At 38.4% G+C, this 22408-nt stretch overlaps 1 pseudogene; it reads right to left on the reverse strand.

The window, feature by feature from the left end:
* LOC107760490 (cytochrome P450 89A2-like) overlaps positions 1-13514 on the reverse strand; it is a 36745-nt pseudogene extending 23231 nt beyond the window's left edge.
* Between the last annotated feature and the right edge of the window lie 8894 nt (positions 13515-22408).

A 22408-nucleotide genomic window follows, 5' to 3' on the forward strand; every position in this document is an offset into this window, starting at 1 on the left:
CAATGACAATAATATTCCATGATATGATATACCGCGAAATCGAGGTGTACGTGGATGATGTGATCGTAAAGTCTAGAAAGCAGTCTGACCATGTTAGGGATATGAGGAAGTTCTTCCAGAGGCTTCGCAGGTACAATCTCAAGCTTAATCCTACAAAGTGTGCTTTTGGGGTGCCGTCTGGAAAGTTGTTGGGGTTCGTAGTCAGCCACCGGGGCATTGAACTGGATCCATCGAAAGTCAAGGCCATCCAAGAATTGCCACCTCCGAGGAACAAGACCGAGATGATGAGTTTGTTGGGAAGATTGAATTATATCAGTAGGTTCATCGCTCAGCTCATGACAACTTGCGAGCCAATCTTCAAACTGTTAAAAAAGGATGTTGCGGTCAAGTGGACAAATGAATATCAGGAGGCATTCAATAAGATAAAAGAGTATTTGTCAAATCCACCCGTGTTGGTCCCGCCAGAACCAGGGCGACCTTTGATTCTATATTTGACGGTTTTGGATAATTCATTCGGTTGTGTATTAGGTCAACATGATATCACTGGCAAGAAGGAGCAGGCCATCTATTACCTCAGCAAGAAGTTCACATCCTATGAGGTTAAGTATACTAATCTTGAGAGGACATGTTGCGCCCTAACTTGGGTGGCACAGAAGCTGAAACACTATTTGTCATCTTATACTACTTACCTCATATCTCGCTTGGATCCATTGAAGCATATCTTTCAAAAGCCTATGCCCACAGCGAGGCTTGCAAAGTGGCAGATCCTGCTCACAGAGTTTGACATTGTCTACGTGACTCGGACTGCAATGAAAGCACAGGCCTTGGCAGACCATTTGGCCGAGAATCTGGTTGATGAAGATTATAAACCTTTGAAAACTTATTTCCCTGATGAAGAGGTGATGCGTGTTAATGAGTTGGAACAAGTCGAGAAGCCGGGATGGAAACTTTTCTTTGATGGGGCTGCAAACATGAAGGGTGTGGGAATAGGAGTGGTACTTATTTCTGAAACAGGGCAACACTACCTTGTTACGGCTCAGCTTCGTTTTTACTGTACCAACAACATGGCTGAGTACGAGGCCTACATTCTGGGTTTGAGGTTAGCTGTGGATATGGGTGTCCAGGAAGTCTTGATCTTGTGCGACTCGGACCTCCTGGTGCACCAAATTTAGGAAGAATGGGAAACACGGGATTTGAAACTCATACCATACAGACAATGTTTGCATGATCTTTGTCAATGGTTTCAGTCGATAGAATTCAAGCATATCCCAAGGATCCATAATGAAGTCACCGATGCTTTGTCTACTCTAGCGTCAATGTTACATCATCCAGATAAGGCTTATGTGGACCCTTTCCAGATTCAGGTCCGTGATCAGCATGCTTACTGTAATATGGTGGAAGAAGAACTGGATGGGGAGCCATGGTTCCATGATATCAAAGAATACATTAGGATGGGGGTATATCCGGTACAGGCCACTAGTGATCAGAAAAGAACAATTCGACGATTGGCGAGTGGATATTTCTTCAGTGGAGGGGTATTGTACAAAAGAACTCCAGATCTGGGATTGCTAAGATGCATAGATGCAAGACAGGCCACAACAATCATGACTGAGGTACACTCCGGAGTTTGTGGACCGCATATGAGTGGGTACATTCTGGCAAAGAAGATTCTCCGAGCAGGTTATTACTTGCTCACTATGGAGCGGGATTGCATCAGTTTTGTGCATAAATTTCATCAGAGCCAAGTGCATGGAGATTTGATTCATTCTCCACCATCTGAATTACATACAATGTCTGCACCATGGCCTTTTGTTGCTTGGGGCATGGATGTCATTGGGCCAATCGAGCCAGCAGCATCGAACAGACACAGGTTTATTCTGGTAGCCATTGATTATTTCACTAAGTGGGTTGAAGCGAAAACGTTCAAATCTGTAACCAAGAAAGCAATAGTCGACTTTGTGCATTCAAATATCATCTGTCGGTTTGGGATTCCGAAGGTAATCATCATGGAAAATGGCGCTAATCTCAACAGTCATCTGATGACAGAGACATGTCAGCAGTTTAAGATTATACATCGCAATGTCACCCCATATTGCCCTAAGGCAAATGGAGCAGTCGAGGCAGCCAATAAGAATATAAAGAAGATACTTCGAAAAATGGTGGAAGGTTCTAGGCAGTGGCACAAAAAGCTGCCGTTTGCATTGCTGGGTTATCGCACTACTGTTCGTACTTCAGTAGGATCCACTCCTTATTTGTTGGTGTATGGCACGGAGGCAGTAATACCCGCAGAAATTGAAATCCCATCCCTTCGGATTGTCGTTGAGGCAGAAATTGATGATTGAATGGGTCAAAACCTGCTTGGATCAACTAAGTCTGATTGATGAAAAGAGATTAGCAGCAGTGTGTCACGACCAATTGTACCAATAGAGAATGGTGAGAGCATATAACAGGAAGGTACGTCCACAAAAGTTCGAAGTGGGTCAGTTAGTGTTGACACGTATCTTGCCTCATCAGGTTGAAGCAAAAGGGAAGTTCGCCCCAAACTGGTAGGGGCCATTTGTTGTAACTAGAGTGTTGTCCAATGGCGCGTTATATTTGACAGATGTAGAAGGTAAATGTGTAGAAATGGCTATCAATTCCGATGCAGTCAAAAGATACTATGTATGATTTCTTCCTTTGATTGTATGATTTCTTCCTTTGATTGTACTTGTTTGTATTTGGCATATTTTGAAGATTGAAATGATGAAGGCGTTTTGTTCTGCTATCTAAACACTTTATCCTTTGTTACCTCCTTTTGAGCCTTATTTTTTTTTTCATACCCCTCTTTCGGGATCAACAACACAATTCAGAAACGCAAGTGCGGAGGATAAGTAAGTGAAAAGAAAAAGAAAGAATGAACAAGAAAGGAAAAGGGAAAAGAAAAATGAAAAGAGAGAAGAAAGAGAAAGAAAAGAAAAGAAAAGATAAAAGCAAAAAGAAAAAAAAGGAGAAAAAAAGAAGAAAAAGAGAGAGAAGAACAACAGAAGAAAAAGAGAGAAAGAATAGAAAGAGAGAAAATAAAATCACAACAACAAAGTGATTTCTACGACATGAACTACGTTCAATCTGATTCCTTTTAAGGATACGTAGGCAGCCTCACGGTTCGGTCTCATCGAAACAAAAATCCAAAAGTCCCCAAGCAAGAAACTGGGGCATAAGTCGTAGTTGTTGTGGGAAACCTGATTCCGAAAGTTGTAATTCTAACCCATTTAAATTGTTTTGAGCCTTTTATACCCTTCCTTTCTAGCCCTGTCCAAAAGCCCACATTACGGTCTAAAGAAAGACCTTCTGACCAGTCTTTGAGAAATGCCAAGTCAAGCAGGTAAAGGTAATTCATATCGGGGGCAACACTCTGGTTCAAGCAAGGAGGGAAATAAAATGAGAGAGTCTGATTGGTGAAAACCCTCACGGGCACCGTAAGGCGATGGGAGTTGAGAGAAATTAAAATAAGAGAGTCTTATTGGTGAAAACCCTCATGGGCACCGTAAGGCGAAAGTGAGTTGAGAGATGAACGAATGAAAGAGGTCTGCTGGTGAAAACCTTTCAAGGTGTCGCAGGATGAACAAGGTCAAGGTTTGGGTAAAGTAATCAGGTCATGGAAATTCTGGGGCAACGAAGTACGGTAACTGAAAGTTGATTGGTTGGACAGATTGGGCCGATTAATCCGAAATGCATGTCATGATCATTGGTACCAGTTGTTCCACTCAGATAAGTTTCTTTTTCTTTTTCCTTTTGTAGCAGTCATCTGGTTTTGGATTCTTCTTATCCTTAACCCGCAAAGTCATTGCATTTCATTTTCTTTTGGGTATTTTTATAAAGATGTTTCAATGTCAGTCTTGTTCAAATCAAGTGAAAAGGATTTCAAAGCTCACTACCAACTTCCAAAATTGCAAAGCACGGAGTGGTCAAAGCATACTAAGGATAACATGATGTAAGAGAGGGGTACAAGGAATCACCGGAAGTTTCATCGGTGGAATGGATTGGTATTGTCATGGGAGATGCAAAGGTTCAAATAAAAAGGTCAGAGGTAAAACAACAGCATGGGTATAAAACACTCGGTTCGTCAAAGGTCATGGGGTGTGAAAGTCAGTCAGAAAGTCAAAGCGGTTCAAGGCCAGTTCGGGGAAGCCGGTCAGAATAAAACAATGCAGCGGAAAGATCTTCAGCAAGAATGCCATCGGCTAACCACCATTTTGAACTGACAAATTTTCTTTGATTGAAACAGGGGCAGAAAAGTTCGTTTGTTTCAGAAGAACTCTCCGTGGAGAAAGGCAGTCACCAAACAGGTTTGATTTTTTATTTTTAGGACCCTCCTGGAAAATGGGACCTAGTTTAAAGTTCAGACATAGCATAATCTCACATAAGCATATCCCAGAGGAATATAAGTTGGCTTAGAAGTTTGCATGTTCGAGATAGGATTCAATTAGGAGTTTCCAGGACCCACCTGAATAATGGGACTTAGCTTTAAGATTTTGATTAGATAACAACATTTAGCGTAAACTCTGTTGTAGGGTAGTATAATTCAGACATGAAAGTTGTCGCCCTTAAGATAAAAGTTGACCTTTGATTTTCAGGACCCTCCTGGATAATGGGGAGTAGTTTTAAGATTCTCTTAGGTAGCAAGATTTAGCAGAAGTCACACCTGTAGAAGATATAACTTAGATTTAAAATTGTCATTTAGTTAAGAGTTGTCAGGTTCCCCCTGAATAATGAGACCTACCTTTCAAATTCTTAGCAGTATTTGATAATATGATTCAAGTTAACACTCACATATGTGCCCAGTTACTAAACTGGGGCAGAAAATTTTCTCTGTTTTGTCTATTTTTTTTGTTGAAATCAGGTACCCGCTTAGAGAATAGGGAGAAGCATTTCAAGTTGAAGTCAGGAACCCGTCTGGAGAGCAGGGAATACATCTCAAGTTGAAGTCAGGAGCCCGCCTGGAGAGCAGGGAACACTTTCAAATGCAGCAGTCAGGAGCCCGCCTGGAGAACAAGGGAGTACCATTTAAGTTTTAGCTTTCAAATTCTTTGCTTTGTTTATGTTGAAGTCAGGAGACCGCCTGGAGAGCAGGAAATACATTTCAAGTTAACAGTCAAGAGCCCGCCTGGAGAGCAGGGAATACATTTCATGTCAGCAATCAGGAGTCCACCTGGAGAACAAAGGAGTACAATTCAAGTTTTGGTTTTCAAGTTTTATTGATATTTGGCAATGTGATCCGTTTTGCACTTACAACTGTGCCCAACCACCAAACTGGGGCAAACAATCTTCTTTGTTTTGTCTATTTTGCTGAAGTCAGGAGCCCGCCTGGATAGCATGGGAATACATTCACGTTTTGAAGTCAGGAGCCCGCCTGGATAGCAGGGAATACATTTCAAGTCAGCAGTCAGGAGCCCGCCTGGATAGCATGGGAATACATTCACGTTTTGAAGTCAGGAGCCCGCCTGGATAGCATGGTAATACCTATCAAGTTCAGCAGTCAGGCACCCACCCGAAGAAGGGGAAAACAACTCAGTTTACAATTCAAGGTGGCAACAAATAGATGTTTCCGAGAGAATGGAGGACAACAAGGCAACAAGAAACACAAGATCAAGTTTGAAGATATAGATAGGACTTTTGTAATCCATAGATCATAGTCTAGTCTAGCTTCTTGTTTTATTTTGACATGGTATAATAAGGGGGTTCAGCAAGCAGTAGCAACAGCAGCAGCAACAGTGAAATCACAGCTTCTTGGTAGTCCCAGCTACCAAACATTCCTGAGCTACACTGACCTGATTCCTTTTAGCCAATGATATGTAGGCAACCTCGGAAGCAGAGTGCGGTCAAATCTTTCAAAGATTCTTCCCACGGAGTATTCAAACGGGCAAAAATCGCTCGTATCCGCTCACTTATCTTTGCACGAAAACTCTTCGTGTTTCCGGGCAAAGAGGGGCAGCTGTGAGCACGTGATTGTTGCCCTATATTAACTACTCCCATAAATTCAAAAATAAATAATTTCTTTCAGTATTTGCAATTTTGTGAATTTTCGTGGCATTTACTTTCAATTGTTTGCATTGTGTTTGTGCATTTTAATTAGTGAAAATACAAAAAATATGTTGCATTTACATTTAGGATTTAATTCTACATTTTAGGATTAATTAACAAATTAGTTATTTTATAAAAATGGGAAAAATCACAAAAAATAGTTTATTTTGCACTTTTTAATTTAAATTTCGAATTTTGGTAATTTTTCCTTGAATTTGGTTTTTAATTAGTTGCGGTGATTATTTAGAGTTAGTTAATATAATTTGGTTTAGAAATTAATTTAGGTTTAAATTTTGAAAAGAAAATTTTTTTTAGAATAAAAAGGGAAAAAGAATGAAAGATCAATTTGGGCCAAAATTCAAATTTCCCAGCCCCAAACCAATCTCTCACATTGAAACCTGGCGGACCCAAGCCCAAACCCGCCCCAACCCGGTCCAGCCCCACTTCCCCAACCAAACGACGCCATTTTGATATCCCCATATCTAAGTCGTTGATCTCTTGCAATCCAACGGACAAGAACCGTGGGTCTTAATAATATATAAATGTCTGAACGGATCCCCAACCCCCCCTCTCTCAGACCCCCCTCTCTTCGTCTCTCACCATCTCAGAACCCTCCCAACGTAACATCGCCATGCACCGCCGCCGAAAATCGCCCTACGGCGGCGGTAGGTCTCCAATGGCCATCAAATTTATACCCTAGCTCCCTCTCCTTCTCCTCAGTCCAAATCCACACCCCTTTTTCCTCAAATCTTCACCAGACTCGTCGAATCTGGATTTGAAGATGATCCCTAAAAATTCAAAAATCCCAAATCGAGTTGCTATGAAAGATTTAGGTCTAATATGACATTATTCGTGTGTTCTTTACAAGAAGACACGATTAATATTAGATTTGGCCGAAAATTCGAAGATTTTAAGAGTCGGGTTCCATTCTACACTGTCCTAGTTTTGGTAGGTATTTTCTTCACTTTTTCTTTTTCTATCTTTCTACTTCTTCTCTTTTTTTTTCGTTCTCGTTGTCTCTCTCCCTTTCCTCTGGTCTCTCCTTAGTTAGATTTCTTGATTTGAATTTGGTAAAGTATTAAAGTAGTGATTATATGTTTCTGTGTTTATATGGTGTTTGTATTTATGCCGTGAATTTTTAAAATTTTCTCGTAGAAGTTCTTGAAGATTCCGTTTTAGTTTATGCATGTTGCCCGTTCGAGTTCTGTTATGCTTGTCCAATCATATGATTGGCTCAGGTTAATTCGCATATGTGGTTTGTTTGTAGCTCGTCATTTTAATTTTAAAAAAAAAGATCAGTCTGTTGGGCTTATTTTAGTTATGAAAGGTTAAAGAAATTTTGTTTGAGCTTTCGATATTGTTTGGGCTTTGAGGATATTTTCGAATCCTTCATAGGGGTATGTTAAGTGTTGGGGTCATACTTGACCCATCAACATTTCAAATGGGGTCAATTTGATCCATAGCTCTACCTGGCCCAGGGGTAATTAACAGGGTTTAAAAGGGTAAATTGGGAAACCTGGGTAGGGAATATTTTGATAACTGTCTAGGAAGCTTCCTAGAAGCTGAAAAAAAGGCCTTACTTGGCCAGCAAGTCAGAAGTTTAGGGACTAAGTAGCAAAAAGAAAAATTTAAAAAGGACTAAAATGAAATAACTAGACCCTAAGACTGCCCTAGTAACTTGCCTATAAAGGCATTGTTACTTGAGGCTGAAGGGGGATTTTTTTTAGGGCTGAAATCCAAAAAATACAGAAAATTGCAAAAAAAAATCATAAGAGATTTGGAAAAGCTAGAAATCTAGAAAACTTCTCTGATTTTCTGAAGTAGTTTTCTGATTCACATAGATTTAACATGGTTTGAGGTTAATTACTAGAATGTTTTGGGTCAAGTTGTGTTAAATTACTGTTCTATTGGACTTATAATCGATTCTGTGGGTTCAATTTCTTCAATCCGGGGTTGTGTTCTAGCTGGTGTTGATGTTTATCTGCTGATACTATCTTGTTGTGCTGATCCCTATCGTTTCTCTTATTTTGCTCTCTAGGTCCACATTTTCTGAATTTAAAGCCATGTATGAAGTTTTGACTTGTAGAATGAAATGAAATAGCTCCAATATGTCTTGGCTCCTTAGATCAGTGCTATTGTTTCTGTGTCCCATGATTTGGTATTTACTTAGTATAGTGACTGTTTATTATGATAGTTGTAACTAATAGGTTGCCAACATGAAAATTAGCTGCAACAATTACTGTTTGATTAGTTGTGTAGTAGTTTAACAGGACTGGGAAAGACACTTAGCTGAATTGTGTTGGTTAAACAGTCATACAGTTTTTTTTGTGCTTTTGGGTATGAGTTTCATTGCATCTGCTCTTTTATTGTTTCTGTTTTGCAAATTATGGATTAATCTCAAGCTGATTGTGATGAGTTAAGCATGTACACTGTTGAAAAATATTTAGGGGACGATAATTGGTAGCTGCAGTAAAGTGCATCTTTATTCAGTGTTTCAATAGTCATGACCCATAGTTTTGTCCATTTGTTTGATGATTGGAAATGTGAAATGCTAAAGGTCAATCTCCTATTTGGTTTATGGATTCGAACATGCGTCCCATTTCTTGCTGAGGCTAGCGTGTTTCAATTTGGGCTCTATTGAGCCTAAACGCAGAAAGCTGGTCTGGGATGAGAATAAGGCATTAAGCCTTGATCCTGAATCTCCCCTTTTCTGCCTCGTGTGTACAAACTGGTCATGTTAACGAGTTTGGCCCAAATTATTTCAATTCGTAAGTGTTGTAATTGCAAATACGTCGCGGGGTTTGGACTCAAAAGGAACGGACCATTGTTTATTTATTCAATTTTAAGCTTTAGTTTTAATTTACCATTTTTGAGTTCTTTTGGGCTTCCTCTTTACTTAAGTCAAATCATTTCGAATAATTAAGAGGTGAGCCATAATTAGATAACTTATAATGAATGGCCCACGCGAATTATTTTGGAAACCTTTAAGTTAAAATAAATTGGGGCGCGCCAAGCCAAACAAAATTTCAAATACCTGGCCCTCATTTGATCATTTCTTTTAATTTTAGAATTTGAGGCGTGCCATTTAGCCAATTTCTATGGCCCTCATAAAGTTAAAACGCATAGTTGCTTTAGGCGCGTTGTTTTAATAATTTACCATTCTTAAATTCGGGTGCGCATTTATGTGACCCAAATCCAAATCTCAATAATGTTAAAATATGTCGAGACCACAGGTGCATTTATGTGACGTGGTTCAAGACGTGTTTTAATAACGTTGCAATCTTCTTAAAAATGAATAAAAGCGGTTAAAGTTAAAAAATGCACATAGGTTTCAAAGTGTTTTAAAAATCAAATAATTAGGCCAATAATAACAGTTTAGTGATCGTGCTAGAACCACGGAACCCGGGAATGCCTAACACCTTCTCCCGGGTTAACAAAATTCCTTACTCGGATTTCTAGTGCGCGGACTGTGAAACAGAGTCAATCTTTTCCTCAATTCGGGATTCAATCGGTGACTTGGGATACCATAAATCTCCCAAGTGGCGACTCTGAATCTTTTAACAATGAGTCTCATTTCGATTGTCCTTTAATTGGAAAAACTCCCTTATAATATATCTCTTCTCGGGGGTGTAGGTAAAAAGGAGGTGTGACATCCACTATAGACAATTAAAGGCATTAAATACTACGTTACATAATTATTGTAATTTAATACAGATTCTATAACATTTTTAGTATTTACTACTTATTAAATATTGTATATGTACTCTCTTATGCTGTCAGATTCATTCTCCTTGACTTTTGAGTATAAATAGGTACGGGCGTTGAGTCTTTTGAATAACTGCTCGTGCCTCTACTTGCACCTTCTGCTCGTATCTATTGCAACTCGTGTCTCTTTGTCAATCATCACACTTTGACCAGCCTTTGTGTCATGACACATCATTTTCCAATCATTTTAATATGTAAACTCGATTTTCCCAATACAGTTGTATCGCTGGCTGCACCACAAAGACTGTCCATCTCTCCATAACTGAACTTCCTCTTTTCCTTCGGAAATTCCAAATTTACCAATGTATCGACATAAGCTACATTTTCCTCTTCCTTTTTATCTACTCCAACCTTAACTTTTTCTTCTATGTATTTCACTCGAGCTTGTATTAGAGGTATGAGCACACTCTCTGTCTCCTTCGAAATGTATTAAGCTCTTTCCAAAGATTTCCAAAAATTACTTTCCCAACTCTTGGAAAAACATCAAGTATTTTATATTGAATCGTAGCTAAAAGTGCTTGATGTTGTAAATCTTTAATTTGATTAATTTGAGCCTCATCGAGCTTGACCTCGAAGACCATGTAGACAAGAAGACAGAAGATGGCATGCTTAAACTGATCAAGTAACACAACTTCCATGGCATAATTAGATTTATCATACAGCCGTTGAATGAGGATATTTAGTGCCCAAGCTCGGGACTTAGACCGGGACATGACTAGGGACGGATGTAACATTTCGGATCTTAGGTTTCGACGTAGGAGCCGCCATGTGGGACCACACGACGCGGTGCTTATAGACCGGTCACGGCTAAATAAGACTTCATTGGTGAGCCAACCAATTGGACGGTCGGAGCAAAGAGCGCCTTGTTGAACTAAAGCTTGGTAGGCTAAAGAATGACTGCTAATGAATATGGAAAATGAAGTACCTATTCTGAGTGTAATGATAGGACCATACTTGGACTTTAATTTTTGCAGGATAAGTTCAGTATCAGCTAAGGATTTATTTCTCAACAATGGTAAGCTTCCTATTATTGGAAAAGTAAAGGGTCCAGGTGGGAGTTTCTTCTTGTTTTCGGAATTGGAGAAGAAAATTGTTTAACCAAAAATAGTAATTTCGGTCAAAGCGTTATTTTAGAAGAACTTGGGTTATTGATAATCAATATATAAAATGAATAAAAGAAATTGACTTTGATAATAATCAGATGAACAGAAGAAAATAAAGTAAATCAGTATATTTTGGTGATATTTCGTGTCCTTACAAATGATCAATCTTCTCCTTTTATAGCTATTTCTAAGTGGTACATTTCGTTTCTTCCATAATTGAGCCATTATTGTCAATTAATGGCATTTAATGATATTTAATGTAACGTTACAATCAACAATCATATTTGATTCAATACAGATTCCTTAACATTTCTGTATTTAATACCCAATAGTTCGTATCTATTCCTTATTTTCTATCAGATTCATTCTCTTCCGTCATAAAGAGGTTCGAGCACCTGCCTTCCTTGCCTTTTATCTGAATGACTGCACGTGCTTGTTGAAGCTCGTGCCTCTTCACTACAAAAAAAACTGGATTTAGCTACGAACGTCGTCGCTAATCTGTCGCTAAAATGCTCGTTGCTAGAAGAATCTTTTGATAATCCGTCGCTAATCCGTCGCTAAATGAGATTAGCGACGGATTTTTCTGTTTAGCTACAGATTTTGTCCGTCGCTAAACCCTGGTTTTTTTAGTAGTGCTTTGATTATTCTTCATCACTTGTTCTTCTTTAACTGGTCCACGTGTCATCGTATAATGAATTCCATATATAAACTTAATTTTTCCCAATACAGATAGTCCCCCCACTTGCCATTTATTCATCAATAGAATATTTGGGAAGTGGACCTTATTAAAGCGGGTATATTTGCCGCCATTTAATTTTTTCCTGGAACTGATGCTTCAACTATCTCTTCCATTTAATGTTCATGACACGTGGCATCTCATGGTTGGCTCTGCAACCTTTCAGCGCCTTCTAAGGCATTTTTACAGCTTCACCAATTACGAAGCGTCAGTTTTCATTATGACGTTTTCATCATTGCACCTTTTCCTTTGACGGTTGCTTCTGACTATAAATATAACTTTTTACCTTTGTCCTTTTCACATAAGTTTAGAATATTCAATTCTAATCTTCTTCTTCATCGTACTACTATGTCTTCTTCAAATCCTAACCCTCGGAGAGTTTCCATTGTTGACAACCTTTCTCTTTCTCCTATTAGAAGTAGGAGAGGAGGAAGGCTTCGTAGTTTAGGTTCTTTTTCATCACGAATCCCCTCTCTTCCTTCATCGAGTTCTACTCCTCCGTCTAGAACTAGAGGTTCCCTTTCTCAAAGGTCTTCTTCTAGAGGGAAAGAACCCTCTGAACCTCTTCGTGAACCTTTAGTAGAAGAAATAGTCCCTGCAGAACTATCTTTCTACAACGATAGAGAATACCTCAGAAACCAATTGTCCTCTTTAGATCGTGTTGATACTTATTCGACTCAAATCACTGAAGGTCTGATTTCAATAGTTCGTAGAGATTGCCATTGGGGCCATGACTTTCCCATTATAATCCCTAATGCGAACCAAAGAAACACCTCCTAATTAACTGGATTTTCTTTGTTTACACTTACCCTTTCATATTGGGTTTTAAGCCTACTATTGACCCTATTATACTTGAATTATGTCGTTTTTTCGACGTTTGCTTAGGTCAAATTGGCCCTATTATATGGAGGGTTGTTGCCTATTTGAGGCATTTGACCAACATGGCTGGCGTGCCTTTTACTTTCTCTCATTTAATACACCTCTATTCTCCTAAACTCTTTCACCAAGGAGTCTTTACTCTAGTGGAGGAAGCAAAAGAGTTCTGGTCAGTCCAAAAGATGACAAAGACCGTAGCTGGTACGCCCTGTTTGTTGCTGCCCCTACTGTTGATTTAGTGGGTGATGAAAATGTTCCCTTCCCTGAGAAGTGGAATTTTGCACGTGAGTTTTCTTTTTAATAACTTTCTCGTACCTTTTTTCCTCAATTTGAATGATCATTATTTTAATTTTCCTTTTCTTTTCCAGCAACCATGGGAGTTATTGATGAAATTCCAATTTCCAGGGTTGGGTAGGAAAATTGTTACGTACCGCTCCGATGGACGGTAAATTTTGGAAAAATCTTTCTTATCGTTTTGGCTGGAAAGTGAAAACTCATGGTAAGAGTTTTTCTTATTTTACTCATTGTTTTCTTCAGAAATTATTTTGATCCTTCTTTTTGTTAGGATTTCCCATTCGAGGCGTAAGTGTTGAGGCCGTCACAGCTTCCAGAATTTCTATGGAAAGGGCCTAAGAGATAATTTTGGGTTCTTCATCAAAAAGGAAAGCTTTTGTTGATCAAGACTCTGGGGAGGAAGAAGAACTAGATGAGGGCTCTTTAATAAAAAGGCCAAGGGCTAGAAGAAGAATTATTTTAGATGATGAAGCATCTCCCCCTCATTCTATTCCTTCCACCGAGCCTGTTGATGCCTCGTTGGTGATTTCTGATGATGATACTCCCGCTGCTGCTCATGTTTCTACTGAACAACTTTTTGTCTGCGGGTTTGGTAGTGAAAGTTTTGGGCCAATTTCTGATGTATCACCCCTTGCTTCTTTTTCTACACCCGTTCCTTTGATACCCTCTTTGCCAATCATGACTATTACCGTTGCTGATCCTCCCTAGGTTGTTTCTACTCCCCAGGCTGTTTTACTCCTTCTATAGTTCCTCCTTCTTCAGTTCCTACTTCAACTATCTATCATACCGAGGTTGGTTCCTCAAGTAGAGGTGAAGCTATGAGGCAAGTTACCATTGAAGTTCCTGCTGAGGGTAACCTTTTGAGTAAATCAAGTCGAGCTGACGTGTGGTTGAAACCTTTGATTGGTCCAGTTGAAAGAGGTAAACTCGATGGCCACAGTTCCTTGACTTTGATGAACAATATAATGCATGCTTCTTTATAGGTATCCCTTTTTCAAACTTTACTTTACCTTTTTTATATTTTCAGGGTTCTTATCTTTCCCTTTTTTTTAGGTCAATCTAATTGGCACGGAGATGATGAAGAGGGTTTCCCTCTCAGAGCAATTAGCGCGTGACTACCAAGTGGAGGCGGATAATAGGAAGGAACAGTTTGAAAGTCTTCAAATTGACATGGAAATATTAGAAGAGAGTAAATGTACCTTAGAGCAGCAGGTAAGGGTTTTAACTTTAGAGTTGGCAGTTGAAAGGCTTCATCAAATCAAGCAGGTAAAGAGAAGAATCTTCTTGAAACCTCTTTTTCCGAGCAACTTTCCAAGGCAAATAAAGAGATCAGAGAGTTGAAGGCTCTCTTAGGTAAGAAAGAAGCATATGCTGAACTCGTGCAGACTCTTACTCAAACTCAAGAAGACCTCCGGGTATCTTCTGATAAAGTTTGTTCCTTAGAAAGTTCACATGCTTCTCTTCAAACTTCTTATGATTCTGCCTTGGCTGAGAATCAGAAGCTAAAAATGAAATTGTTGACTGCGAAAGAAATTACGAGATTCTTGAAGATAAAACTGCAATTGAAGTGAGTTGGGCATTTTTAAATTCTCGCCATGATACCCTTGTTGAAGTTAGCCAGGAGAATTTTAACTTGGAATCTGAGTTAGCCAAAATCAAAGAGACTATTGAAAAGACTCAGCAGAGCCAAGACTTTCCTTCTCCCGTGGCTGAAGCTTCTGGCGATATTGAAGATGATATGGGTACCCCAATTCCTTCAAGTCAAATTGAGTCTGCTGCTACTGAAGACCCTGCTTTGGTTCCTTCTTCAACTCCTCAGTGACAAGTCAATGATGTGTGATGTTTTTTCTTTTTCTTTGGTGGAATGTGGTTGCAACCCTTGGTCTTTTTTGAGGGTTTGAAAACATTAAGTCCCCAGACCTTTTTCGGGGTATTTTGTATAAGCAACTCTTAGTTTATGACTAAGTTCATACTTGGTCTAAACATTTTAATATTAAGAAGTTTTCGTAGCTATTTTTGAACTTCTGTCTTGCCTTTATATTTAAAGACTTATTCGATAATTTGCACTTTTATTTTGTTAAATGCTTTCTTAATTCCATGAATGTTTTAAATCAATCATGAATTTTATAAAAGAGGGCCTTTTTATATTCGACACTTAATGAAGAAGACGTCTCAACTTCATAATGGTGTCAATGTACGATAAAAGAAATAGGAATACACATGTTTTTTGGAATAACCTCGACAAGTTTTTATTTGAACTTTGTCAATTTTGACCTTACATGTATTTAAGTAACTTCTATAACTTTTTCGTAACTGTTTTCCTTACAACAGATTTCAAAAAAGAAAATAACACACAGGTTTTTATTTATAGCCCATTATAACACACATGTTTTTATTTATAACCTTGTTTCAGTACATTGCCTTTAACCTAACTATGATAAGGTTTTTCTTTGACCTTAGCTTATAACTTTGCTCTTAGCTCGTAACTTTTCTCTGCACTTGACTCATTCAAGGAGTAAACTTTTCAGGCTTGAACTTTGATTATCTCCGTATCTTCTTTGCCTTCTTTATACATATGTCCATGTATATTATATAGTCCCCTAAGTGTTTGATCTTTTGAAGTATGAAGTCTCGAGCACTTGATTACTCCTCTTACTCGGTCCTTTTCTTGTAAAGGAATAAAACATACGGGACTTGGAGGTACGATAATAGATGAAAACTGCTTAATCTGTATCAATGTCTATCAGAATTGGTGTAACCCTAGACCGGGAATTTTAATTTATTCCACGTGCCTTGCAGGACGTGATTCATCATTTAGTACGGGCTAGCTTTTTTCCTATCATCTAAAATCGTTAGTAAAATTTTAATAATTCAAAAATAAATTTTTAAATAGAGGATACCTGACCGTGGGTACTCCTTAGAAATAGTATCTCTTCAGGTGAACCACATTCCAATGTGAAGGTAGTATCTTGTCATCCATTATTTCAAGCTCGTATGCTCCTTTCCCTGCAATACCATGAATCTTGTAGGGTCCTTCCCAGGTTGGACTTAATTTACCCGCATTGGCCGCCTTCGTGGATTGAAAATCTTTCTTGAGTACGAAGTCCCCAATCTTGAAGTATCTTAATTGTGCTCTTCGATTGTAGTATTGTTCCATGACTTGATTTTGTGCTGCCATTCTTATTAGTGCAGCTTCCCTTTTTCCTTCAAGTAAATCAAGGTTTATGCGCATTTCTTCTTCATTGTATTCTTCTGACATTTGTGTATACCTCACGCTTGGCTCCCCTATTTCAACTAGAATTAAAGTTCAGCTCCATATACTAATGAGAATGGTGTTTCTCCCATGCGGTATGCCCATAAAACACCAGGTAATAATTCTGGCCAATTGCCTTTAGCTTCTTCTAATCGCTTCTTCAAATTGTTAATAATAACTTTATTTGTTTATTCAGCTTGTCCATTACCCACCGGATGATAAGGCATAGATGTAATCCTTTTGATTTGCCAACTTTGAAAAAATTCTATGATTTGTGCACCTATAAATTGCGTGCCATTATCACACACGATTTCCTTTGGTACACCGAATCGACATATGACATTTCTCCAAATGAAATATCTGACCTCTTTTTCTCGCACCTATTTGAATGCTCCTGCTTCCACCCATTTAGTAAAATAATCAGTGTTTACAAGCAAGAATTTTACATGTCCTTTTGCTTGTGGTAGTGGACCCACGATATCCATCCCCCATTTCATAAAAGGCCACGGTGCAATGACTAGATGTAATAACTCCGCTGGTCTATGCATATTATTACCGTATCTTTGGCATTTATCACATTTAGCCACAAAATTTTCCGCTTTTTCTTCCATTTTAGGCCAATAATAACCTGCCCTGATCATGGTTCTTACCAGTGATCTTCCTCCAGTGTGATTCCCACAATGCCCCTCATGTATTTCTCTCATTACATATTCCGTTTGAGAAGGCCCGAGGCATATTGCTAAGGGACCACCGGACATTTTTCGATAAAGATTGCCTTGCTTTAAACAATATCGAGCAGCCTTTTTTCAAAGTGCGTGAGCTTTTTTCTTGTCTTCAGGGACGGTAGCATACTGTAAAAAAGCAACAATCTCGTTCCTCCAATCCCAGGTTAAGTTATTAAAGTTTACCTTATTTTTGTCTGGATCGAGTACTGAATGAAACAAATGAATTACGGAAGCATTTTCATTGCTTGCCACGTCTGCCACAGATGCGAGATTGGCTAGGGCATCTGCCTCGATATTTTCATCTCTTGGTATCTGCATGACCTTCTAGGTTTGAAATTTCCTAATCAAATCTCGTACATTCTCTAAATACTGTTGCATTTGTGCTTCCCTGGCTGTATAAGTCCCCAACATTTGGTTAACTACAAGCTGCGAATTGCTTTTGATTACAATCTGATTAATGCTGAGTTCTAGTGCCAGTTCTAAACCTGCAATCACAGCTTCATACTCTACCTCATTGTTAGTTATAGAATGACATTTAATGGCTTGTCGAATGGTTTCACCCATAGGTAGTACCAAAACAATTCCTAAGCCTGCCCCCTTTACATTAGATGAGCCATTAGTAAATAAGGTCCAAATTCCTGGATTAGATCCGTTGAACACCTGTAATTCTTTTTTTGCTTCTAATTGCATTCCTTGGCTAAAATCAGCCACAAAATCTGCTAACACTTGAGATTTTATCGCGGTTCTAGGCTGGTATGTGATGTCATATTCGCTTAATTCTATAGCCTTTTTGGCTATCCTACCTGACAACTCATGCTTGTGTAATATATTGCGTAATGGATAAGCAGTTACTATGGCAATAGGATGACATTGAAAATAAGGCCTTAGTTTTTTAGATGCCATAATTAGTGCAAATGCAATCTTTTCTAATTGAGGATATCGCGTCTCCGCATCTAATAATGATTTGCTGACATAATAAATTGGAGATTGTTTACCTTGGTCTTCACGAACTAAAACAACACTTACTGCTATTTCGGAGACAGCAAGATAAACGAGCAATTTTCCCCAACCTTTGGTTTTGCGAGCAACGGCGAATTTGACAGGTATGTCTTCAATTTTTTGAGTGCTTGTTGACACTCCTCAATCTATTCGAAATGATCTTGCTTTTTAAGTGCTGAAAAGAATTTAAAACACTTTTCTGATGATTTGGAAATAAATCTCCCTGAGTCTGCAATTCTTCCTGTCAACCTTTGCACTTCTTTTTACTCGTAAGCATGTCAAGAATTTCTTCAATGGCTTTAATCTGCGAGATATTTACTTCAATACCACGGTTAGAAATAAGAAAACCCAAAAACTTATCTGATGAAACACCGAATGCACATTTCTCAGGATTTAGTTTCATATTGAATTTTCGCAAGATCTGAAACGTGTCAGACAAGTGCAATATATGGTCCCCCCGAATGTTGCGTTTTGACGAGCATATCATCTATGTAGACCTCCATAGTCTTTCCTAAATGTTCTTGGAACATTTTGGTTACCAATCTTTGATACGTTGCACCGGCATTTTTGAGACCAAAAGGCATTACCTTATAACAGTAAGTCCTCTTATCTGTTATAAATGAAGTTTTTTCTTCATCTAAGGGATCCATTTTGATCTGGTTGTATCCTGAATACGCATCTATAAAGATTAACAACTCATGTCCTGCAGTAGCATCAATTAGTTGATCTATATGTGGTAATGGAAAAGAATCTTTAGGACAAGCTTTGTTAAGATCTGTGTAATCTACACAAACTTGTCATTTACCATTCTTTTTTGGTACTACAACAGTATTAGCTAACCAATTAGGATACTTTACCTCGCGGATAGACCCAATTTTTAGTAATTTTTGGACCTCATCTTGAATTACCTGATTTTTGAAAGTCCCTTACTTTCTCTTCTTTTGTTTGATAGGCGGATATGATGGGTCTTCATTTAACTTGTGAGTCATTACTTCTGGTGGTATTTCTGTCATATCAGAATGGGACCAAGCAAAACAATCCACGTTAGTTTTCAAAAACTTAATCAACTTACCTTTCATGTCGTGGCTTAGGTTAGCCCCAACGTAGACTTTCCTTTCAGGACATTGTGTAAATAACTCTACAGCCTCCAGTTCTTCAATTGTTGTTTTGATAATTTCATTTTCCTCTGGTTCTTGAATGGAATCGGGCCTTGAGTCCATATCTGTTCGCCCTTGTTCAGTTGAGGCTTGTGTTGTGGTATCCTCAACTGGATTCTGTAACTGCTATTTCTCTTCGTTTCTCGTATTTGAATCTGCTACAGAGTTGATGCTCCTAGATGTCTGTTGATCCCCACGGATTTGACGTATCCCCCATGGCGATAAAAATTTGATAACTTGATGTAAGGTAGATGGAACGACATCCATTTCGTGTATCCATGGTCTCCCGAGAATCATATTGTAAGACATCTCCATCTCTACCACCTGAAACTTTGTATCTTTGACAACCCCTTCTGCGAATGTAGTAAGTGTTATCTCCCCTTTCGTCACAACACTGGAATTGCCGAATCCAAACAAAGTATGCGCCTTTGGTACTAGTTTATCTTCCGCTTGCATCTCGTGCAGTACTCTCAGCAGAATAATGTTCATGGAACTTCCTGGATCAATCAAAACTCATTTCACATTAATATCATGTACAAGTAGAGATATTACCAGTGCATAGTTATGTGGAATTAACACACCATCCGCATCTGCATCATCAAACGTAATGCTTTCTTCCTCTAAGACATGTCGCACCCGCTTCCCGTGGGTAATTGTGACTTTGGAAACTTTATTGGCTACTGTGTATGTTACACCATTGATTTCTTCGGCCCTGCTTATAACATTAACGGTCCTTTTGGGAGAAGGAGGTTTAGGGGGCTCCTGCTTGTTCTTCATGTATGCTTGCTTACCTTTCTCACTGAATAATTCAGTGAGATACCCTTGCTTTAATAGATGATCAACTTCGCCTTGTAGCAATCTGCAATCTGCCATTTTATGACCATGATCGTTGTGAAATTCGCACCAGCGGTCAGGATTGCGTCTGTTTGGATTTGATCTCATTTCTTTTGGCCAACGCACCTTATCGCCCACACCTCTTAACACCTCTACCAATTTTGAAGTGCTGACATTGAAATTGTAACAGCCAAATCTTGCCTTCAAGTTCCTATCATCATCTCGAATTTCCCGTGAGTTTCGATCGTTCTCAAATCTCGATGACGAACCCGACTCTCTATTTCTCGATCTATGATCGTACCTTGAATTATCCTGTTTTGAACGTGAGTCTTTTCATGCTAGGCCCATATATGGTTCGAACCTATTTTTACCGGACCTTTTTTCATTTTCTGAACGTCTCGAACCCACCTTCTCCTCTTTCTGAGATTGGGAGATAGTGTCTTTTTCTATCCTCATCTTTGTGCTATATTTGTTGTAAACGTCATTCCAAGTTGTTGCTGGAAATTCACGCAGCCTTTTCTTGAGTCATCTCATGGCTTCTAAACTTTTCTCATTCAAGTTACTGGCAAAAGCCATAGTTGCCCAATTATCTGATACGCGTGGTAACATCATTCTTTCACGCTGGAACCTATCCACGAACTCCCTAAGCAACTCTGAATCTCTTTGCTTGATTTTGAAATATCATCCATTCTCTTTTCAACTTTTTGAGCTCCCGAATGGGCTTTGATAAAAGAAACTGTAAGCTCAGCAAAAGAATTTATAGAATTTTCGGGTAAAAGGGAATACCATGTTAATGCACCCTTGGTGAGTGTTTCACCAAATTTTTTTACCAACACTTATTCAATTTCTTGTTTGGTTAAATCGTTGCCATTCACACCAGTTGTGAATGCAATCACGTGGTCTCGTGGATCAGTTGTGCCATCATACTTTGGAATATAAGGCATTTTGAACTTCTTCGAGATTGGCACCGGAGCTGCACTAGGCTTCCATGGTTGTTGTGAGTACGTATCCATGTCTATTCTTTTGATTACAGGTGGTACTCCAGGTATTTGCTCTATACGGTCGCTTTGCTCCTTGAGCTGCTTCTGCAAGGTTAGAACTAAATTTTGTAAATCAGAATTAACTATGTTACCTGGCTCGCCATCGCGAGACTCGCTTGGAGTTCCACCAGTGCCTGAGTTGACGAGCCCAGAACGTGGGTTTTCCAAAGTATTCTGATTCGGAGTTGGTGTTGGTGGTGCAATTGGCAATTGACTGGTAAAAGCTCGGAGGGCATTGCTGACTTCTTAAGCAATAAGATTTTTTAAGGCATCATTAAGTGCTTGTTCGTTTGCAACCTCATTATTTGTTTTAGAGCCATCTGGAGTTCCTTCTCGTGACTGACTTTGTGAATCACGTGGTGAGGGAAGTGGTGTCCCACCACCCGCATCATTCTCCTGATGTTGAGTATCTTAGTTGTTGTCGTTGTTATTCGACATGGTAAGTTTTGATGAAAGAATTGATTAAGAAAGTAAACGATTATCATATTCCCGACAACAGAACCAATTTGTTTAACCAAAAATAGTAATTTCGGTCAAAGCTTTATTTTAGAAAAACTCGGGTTACTGTAAATCAATATATAAAATGAATAAAAAAACTGGCTTTGATAATAATCAGATGAACAGAAGAAAACAAAGTAAATCAGTATATTTCGGTGATATGTCGTGTCCTTACAAATGATCAATCTTCTCCTTTTATAGCTATTTCTAAGAGGTACGTTTTGTTTCTTCCATAATTGAGCCATTATTGTCAATTAATGACATTTAATGATATTTAATGTAACGTTAGAATCAGCAGTCATATTTGTTTCAATACAGATTCCTTAACGTTTCTATATTTAATGTCCAATAGTTCGTATCTATTCCTTATTTTCTATCAGATTCATTCTCTTCCGTCATAAAGAGGTTCGAGCACCTTCCTTCCTTGTCTTTTATCTGAATGACTGCCCGTGCCTGTTGAAACTCGTGACTCTTTGATTATTCTTCATCACTTGTTCTTCTTTAATTGGTCCACGTGTCATGACGTGTCATCTTATAATAAATTCCATATACAAACTTAATTTTTTCCAATACAAAAATATTAAAGAGAAATATGAGGCAGAAAGATATACATACAGTGATGATAATGTATATATGCATGTTGATTCTAACTTACATTTTTATTTAGTGACATCTCTATATATAGATATATGCATCAGTGCATGGGATGGGACTTTTGCGTGTGGAAAAAGAAAGAAATTTAATGATGTGATAAAGAAATAATTATGATAAGTTATGGGCTTGTTCGTTAAAAAGCATGCCATGTTGTGTAAATGGGGCCAAAACCTATCCTCACTGCCAAATATTCAAATATTCTGACATGATTATTGATTTTCTTTAAATAAATGTTATAGAAAAATCATTATTGATATGGTATAAAAGCTTCTCATTAAAAATAAAATGCTTAAAATAAAATATTTTAAGTTAAATTATTTCTAAATATAAAAATGTATATTATTCTTTGGAACAGACTAATAAGAAAAGTCTAAAATTTAAATTGAAATGGAGTGAGTGTCTATCAGGTTGACC

The sequence above is a fragment of the Nicotiana tabacum genome, chromosome 16, assembly GCF_000715075.1.
Source record: "Nicotiana tabacum cultivar K326 chromosome 16, ASM71507v2, whole genome shotgun sequence".
In the NCBI taxonomy this organism is placed as follows: domain Eukaryota; kingdom Viridiplantae; phylum Streptophyta; class Magnoliopsida; order Solanales; family Solanaceae; genus Nicotiana; species Nicotiana tabacum.